This window comes from Gossypium raimondii, chromosome 13 (genome assembly GCF_025698545.1).
Source record: "Gossypium raimondii isolate GPD5lz chromosome 13, ASM2569854v1, whole genome shotgun sequence".
Taxonomy (NCBI): Eukaryota; Viridiplantae; Streptophyta; class Magnoliopsida; order Malvales; family Malvaceae; genus Gossypium; species Gossypium raimondii.
The window spans coordinates 30,129,174-30,136,765 of NC_068577.1; positions in this window are offsets into that span (position 1 = coordinate 30,129,174).

Consider the following 7,592-nt stretch of genomic DNA (forward strand, 5'->3'; position numbering starts at 1 on the left):
TTCCATAGCGTTTGGAAAGGATAAATTTGAAGGATAGTGTCGTAATGAGATGGTTGAAGATGATGTTACAAGTTCATTGGGTAGGGGGCCAAATTTTAAAGGTGAGGTTGGCTGTAGTGTCGTCTACTTGGGTTTGGGTCTAGTGGGGTTCCCTAGTTGGCGCGATAGAATCCTTGGCAGTGGGAGATTCAGGATCAATCATTTCTTTGGGTGGTAGGTGAAGAATTGGATTTGTTTAGGCGTTTGGGATGGGGAAACCAGATAAGTATTTGAGGAAGGAGGAAAGAGAGGGAAAATGAGGTGGGTGGGCCATGTGTGGGTTGAAATGAAAAGGATTCGCCAGCTTTATTGTACTTTAAATCAACATCTGCTCTAAATGCTATACATTGTTTTCAATTTTTTAACATAACATCCAAATTTCATGCATTGTTTAGTTGATGATTCATTATGAGTTGTTGTCAACAAATCAAGGTTGCCCTCCTCTTTGATTTTTGCTTAAGGCTAGCAATTAACCAATCCTTTTTCCAAAGAAGCAACCTTATCTTTTTTTGGCTGATCAAAAATTCTAGTGTCTTTAGTGGTACGATCGATCGGAGAAGGCCATGGACAGTAGTGTCATGATAGTGGTGAAGGTATGAAGAGAAGATGAAAAAGGAAAAGAAATAAAAAATGAAAAGAAAAAAAATTAATGAAGTGAGAAAAAGAGTTTTTTTTTTGTTATTTTGATTTAATTTCTTGGTAATTTTGTTAGTTTATAATTTTTTATTTAATTTTAAAAATATTTTTATTGATTTTTAATATATTTTTAGATTATGACATCATGATTATGTCATTAATGCCACTTGTCACAATATTATTTTGCCACCTATCCTAGATGACATTACAAAAGAGTGTTGGTTTAGTTGACGGAAAAAAAAACCTTAAGTACCAATCTGGGAGAAGTGGACAAGTTCAAGTACCAATTTTATATTTAAGTCATTTTAATTTGGTCTATTAGCCATTTTAGTTCTTGGAATAATTGTTATTTAAGTTCGGGTCTTTTCCTAATTAAAAATCTATAGCGATAATTTTTTTTACAATTTAGTCCTTGAGCCTTAATTAACCACATTATCGACTAAATTGCTTAATCAAGTATTAATATATCTATATAATAACTCTGCAAATATCTTAATTTAACATTTACGTTTTGTTTGCTCTTGTAGCACGTTTTCTAGTCTTGCTTATGCATTTTACAAGTGATTTTAGGGATGATTTTGTTGTCGTCCTCTCTAATTTGGTGAATGCTCGATTCTTTTGTCGATTTTTGTTCGCCTCTTTGGACCATCTGGGGCTAATTTCCTTATCGCATTAAGTGCTTGCAATCACTCAAGATATGTCGTGCTTGAGTTGTGACAAAGCTAATTGTCAACGTGTCATAATGTTCTATTGATGTTGAGGTTAAAGCCTTTGTTGTGTTGATGGAGCTTGTCTTTCACCATCTACAATGAATGTTTGCTATTTTTTTCTCTGAATTGTATGGTTCAATTCATTGAATGAATTAATGGATTTACCTTTAAAAAAAACATTTGGGGGTTCGGTTTACAAAAACTCGGATCGTATGATTTAAAGAAAATAAATAAGTTATTAAAAATCGAGTTAAATTCTCACGAATCACATTACCTCTGTAATATCTAACCTTGGTACCGCTGTTAATAGTATAATATTATGGACTTAAGATAATCTTATTAAACCAAACATAGATATGTGATTATGCAATATAACATTCTCACCAATAATCTTATACTCCATGCCCATACTTAACTTTTTGCTTTCATTTCATTACTTCTATATTTGAAAGTTTATTCGATGGATATTAAGGTTTTGTTTGGTTTTAGAAATCATAAGTGCATATAAACAACATATAGTTTTTAATGGAAAAATAATATATAATTTTCTGTTCTTTTCCCTTAGCTTTTAATCGTAACTTTTGGTTTGATTCTAATAAGACCTTCAGGCTTTAGAAATTTTGTGATTTTAAAATTCAATCTCATCGTGGGTGAAGTAAGAATTTATTTAGAATGCTGTAAATTAAGTTATATATTTTTATAAGATTTAAAATGTAATTTTATCTATTTATTAGCTTAAATTTTTATAATTTTAAAAGGATTAAATCAAAATTTTATCATTTTTAAAAGGCTAAATTATAATTTATCATATACTATTTATATTTTTATAAATTTTGAAGGGACCTAAAAGGAAATTTTCCATTTTAAAGGGGTAGCCTCCTACTTCCCCCTTGCTATCCCTTATGTTTTCTTTTTTGCCTAGTGCCATACGGATATACTACTTATAATTTTATAAATTTTTAAAAGGGCCTAAAGAGAAATTTTCCATTTTGGAGGCTACCTCTTGTTGCCTCCTTTTCTTTTATCTTTTGCCTAGTGTTGTAGGGATGAGTAAGGATATTGGTGCTTGATAATGAAGCTGAACAAGTTGCATGATTAGCTTGAGTAGGCTTGTGAGCTAGTTTGTTGATGATGATATTTTTTGAGTGTATTATAACTTTGAACTTTGACTTTTTGAGAGAAGAGATGAAAGAAAGAGATGGTCTCAACGAATATGCCTGAAATTTGTACACATAAATTTCAAGTCGGAAATTGACTTAGAAATTCAAAGTCAAATTTATTGGTAACTTTTTAAAAAGAAAAAGTTACGATCTTGAGAAATTTCTTTACGAAGAAATTCTCTCTTTTGATTCTTCTCTTCAACTTGAGCTTCGATCCAAGAGTCATCCAATTTGATCTTGGATGGATGTGGATTGTTCCAAGTGTCGTGTTAATTTACTTTTGATTCGGGTTTGAACCTCCTTTCTTCATTTGATTTGGATTGAAAGGTGACTTTCTTCAAAAACAACTTTTGTCTTGAATTAGATCATAAGATCGAAAGACGGCTTTTCTTCAAAAGTGAAGTAACGTTCTTCAATTTTTTTTTGACTTCTTCAAAGATTTTTATAGAGATTTTCTAGTGATACGAATCACAAAGGCCCAATCCAAGTTCAAGAACGTGATGGGCTCAAATTACCACAAGGCCCAATAACGAGATCAAAGGCTCGACAAATGCGTTCCAAACTAAATGGGACCATTCAGGAGTTTGTTAGCAAGGCCTTAGATGCGTACACGAAAGAACAAGAAAATCAAGATTCACTTTCTTGTTTTCAAGAAAATCAAGAAACCGAATCTTGGCCCAATTTTGCTGTTTGGAGCGATTTCAAGAATCAAGAAAATCAAGATTTCAAATCTTGGAAATCTTGGTCTAAGAAACCGAATCTTGCAGCCAAGGCGCATTGGATCTCCGTTACGAGCATCAACGACCCAATTTCGGTAGGAGATGGATCACAAGCCCAAATTCTTGAAGGCAAGGCCCAATAAGCAAATTCCAGCCCAATCAAGAAATCTGTACATACTTAGTTGAAAATCAGGCCAAAATGTCAAAGGGCCCAATTTGTAAACATTTTAATTGTTTAATTTAATTTTTAGGCTTTAGGAATATTACATGTTAAATTCGGCCCAAAATAGCCCATTTGAGTGCATGGCTGAATTTTCCCTTTATTTTTATTAATTAGGTTTAATTTTTTAAGTTTACTAATGAGATTAAGATTAGTTTGAGGCCTATATAAGTGATGGCCGGCCACCCCTTGTACACACACTTAGAATTTTTATCAAAGTTTCAGATTTGTTGAGAGCAGAATTTTCTTTGAAGTTTTCTCCAAGATTTCTCTCTTGAGTTTTCTTTAGAAGTTGTTTTAGCAATCTTTTGATTGTGGGAGCCATCTTCAACCTTCTTCTTGCCATTGATATTATTTGGAGGGGAGATTAGAGCTGTTTGAAGGGATTTGTGAAGTCTTCGAGATTTCAAGGATTCTTAGGACTTCTATTTAATTTCTTGCTGTTCGATTTATTTTCTTTGTTTATGCTTGTGCCGATTCTTTTCTAATCCCTTTGCTGTTCTTGTTTGTGTTTCAGCCTTGATTAAACTCCAAGATCTCTTCATTATTCAAACCGATCGGTTCCTTTGATCTTAGCAGCCAAAAATCGTCAAGATCCCTAAACTCTTAGTCGTGGCCGATTTCTTTGCTTTCATCTTTGTTTGATTTCGATTGCTGGAATTTTGGGGATAACATAACTTGCTGTTTCAATTTTATCAATTCGTTATACCCTTGCGATTCGAAGATTGTTTGATCCTTAATTCTTTATTTGTTCTTGCCGTTCCAAATCCTATCTTGTTTCCATCGATTTGCTGAATTTCAAGACTAACTTGTTGTTCGTGTTTGTGTCTTTCTTTTCAGATTCGGCAGATTAGAGTATTCTTTGGGGTTCAATTACATGTTCTTGATTCCCCAAGAACCTTTATTAACAATTATTCCTATTCTCAATTTGATTCTTTGCTGATTTTGGAATTTTTATTCCAGATCTGGAAATTCAAAGTTCTAATCTTTTAATTTCTGTTTCGTTTCAGATCTGTTCGTTTAGAGCCTCGTAGGAGTTTTCTCGTGACTTGGCAACTCGATCTTGGTCCGCGCGCAACCCCTCTATCATTTGGTATCAGATTTTGGGCGTTTTGGGTGTTCTTGGTTGATTTCTAAACTGATCTCTATTTTTTAAATTACAAACAGCAGTTTTACCTAGAAAAATTTTTTGAAAAAAATTCATTTGAGTGGGTAAACGTTGTCTGATTGATATGAAATTTTACATATATATTTGTGGCACTGTTATTGAATTTAAAAAAATTAATCCCGCAAAAAAATCAGTCGAAAAAGTCAAAAAAATCAAAAAAGACGAAATCTAATAAAAATTTTAAAAAATATTCAGCGGGTTGAATTTTGTGCCCAAACTTTCCAGATAAAAAATTCAATATTTAAGGACATTGCAGATTTAATTTCATGATTTTTGGAGATCGGGAACACCTCGAACAAAGTTGTCAAGTTACTCGCAGTTTTTCGGGTTTTCTGGTTTCAGCAATTTTTATTGATTCTTAGCTGTAGGTTTTCATTTGTTTGACTTTATTCTCCCTTTACATTATCTAACACCTTATTGTTTCTTGTGTTATTATGATTTTAAAGTGTGCACAATTCTTCCTCGGTGCGACACAAATCAATTGGTGTCTCGTCAGTTTTTGGCATCCTAGTGCAAATTAGGACTCTTTGGTAGTTCGGTTCATACACTTTCTAATTGGTTGATATAAACTCTAATAAAGAACTCACAAGACTGAATTCTACCTCATTGAGAATTTAATTTTTCTTTTTGAGTGATTAACGGTGAGGTTTGCTAATTTTTATTTTTGAGTGTTGAGTGTTATTTTTTGCAGGTTTTTGGAAAATGTCTAAAGGTGATAATAATGATAAAACATTTAAAAAATTCCAACAACAGTTGGACGAACAGGCTGCTGCACTTCGAGCTTTGACTGCTACCATCAATGAGGTGTGATTGAATCAAGAGTCTCAATATCGAGATCCAATTAAAGAAGATATGGATAACCAGCCTCCTGCTCATAGGCGCGGTCCTCGACGTGTCACTAGAACTGATTTTGATTTTCATGATCGTGGGCAACCTTCTTTGGCAAAACCGAAGTTCACAATTCCCCAATTTCGTGGTAAGAATGATCCAGAAGCTTATTGTGAATGAGAATCTAAGATTGAACTTATGTTTCGATATTATAAATGTCCGGATGATGAAAAGGTAGCGTTAGCAACGCTGGAATTTTCAGATTATGCTTTAAGTTGGTGGACTCAACTTGGGGTGAATCGTCAGCGGAACTATGAAGGTGAGATTTCGACATGGGAGGAGTTGAAACAGATTATGCGTAAAAGGTTTATTCCACCTCACTACTATAGAGAGATTAAAACAAAGCTTAGAAGACTTATTCAAGGTAGTAGGTCGGTGGTTGAATATTTTAAGGAGATGAAGATTCTCATTCAGAGAGCTAATGTGGAGGAGGATGAGGAAACAACTATGGTTCGATTTATTGATGGTTTGAACAGGCCGATAGCTAATACATTGAGGCTACAAACTTACATTGATTTGGAAGAAGCAGTTCATAAAGCCATTGAGATCGAGCAACAATTAAAGGAACAAAGGTTTGGTTCCTTCTCTACTACACAATATTACCGAGGTAACAATTCCAATTCTGAGTTCAAAAGTTCAAAATCTCCTTTTGTTACTAATAAGTCTTCTTTGAGTAATGAAAGTAAGCAATCAGATTGGAAAAAAAGGGGCTCCTGTTAAAATGCAAACACCTTCTAAGCAGCCCAATTTAGGTAATTCGAGTGTGAAGAGGACTCGTGAGGTTGAATGATTTAAATGCAAAGGGTGTGGTCATTATAGTAGGGAATGCCCTAACACGAGATTACTTCTTCTGAAAGATAATGGTGAGTACACTTCCGACTCTGATAAAACAGATCCAGATATGCCAGAACTTGTGGATGATAGTGATAATGGCGAAGGGTTGGTCGAACCACCAAAAGAAGGGGACTTTAATGATTTTCAATGCCTTGTAGTTCGCCGAATCCTTAACATCCAGATGAAAGATGATGACAACCAAAGGACCAATATTTTCCATTCTCGGTGTTTTATTAAAGGTAACTTATGTTCACTCATTATTGATAGTGGAGTTGCTCAAATGTAGTGAGTAGCTATTTGGTGGATTCTTTAAAGTTGCCTTGTACCAAACACCCTAAGCCATATCACCTTCAGTGGCTTAATGAATGCTCCAAAGTTAAAGTTACAAAACAGTCCTTGTTCACTTTTAAGCTCGGCAATTATGAAGATGAAGTATGGTGTGATGTGGTCCCAATGCATGCGACACACTTGCTCCTTGGACGACCTTGGCAATTTGATCGCGATGTTACACACCAAGGTAAGCTTAATCGATACTCCCTTGTGTTTAAAGGTAGGAAATTCACTTTTGCTCCTTTAAATCCTACTGATGTATATAAAGATCAATTGAAGATGATGAAATTTTGTGAGGGGGTAAGGGAGAAAGGACAAGTACAAAAGACAGAGAGAAAAGAGGCTAGTAGTGGAAAAAGTCAAAATTTAAAAAGCCCAAAGGTGAGTGAATCCACAAGTGGTAAAATGAGCGAAAAAAAAAATTTGGCAACAAAAAAAAATGTGAGGAGAGCCCTACTCAATAAACAGCCTTGTATCCTTGTGAGGTTTAGGCAAAATCATTTATCTTTATCTAACATTGACGAAAATTTGCCTAGTGTGTTTCAATCTCTTTTGCAGGATTATGAGGATGTTTTTAGTGAGGCCCCTAAAGGGTTACAACCTTTAAGAGGGATAGAGCATCAAATTGACTTAGTACCTGGAGCTTCAATACCAAATCGACCAGCCTATAGATGCAATCCCGAGGAGACAAAGTAATTGCAAAGGCAAGTTGAGGAATTACTAGACAAAGGGTACATTCGTGAGAGCCTAAGCCCTTGTGTCGTTCCTGTCTTATTGGTACCAAAGAAAGATGGTACGTATCGAATGTGTGTTGATTGCCGCCCAATCAACAAAATAACGGCAAAGTATCGACACCCAATGTAACACCCCTTACCCAATACCGTTGCC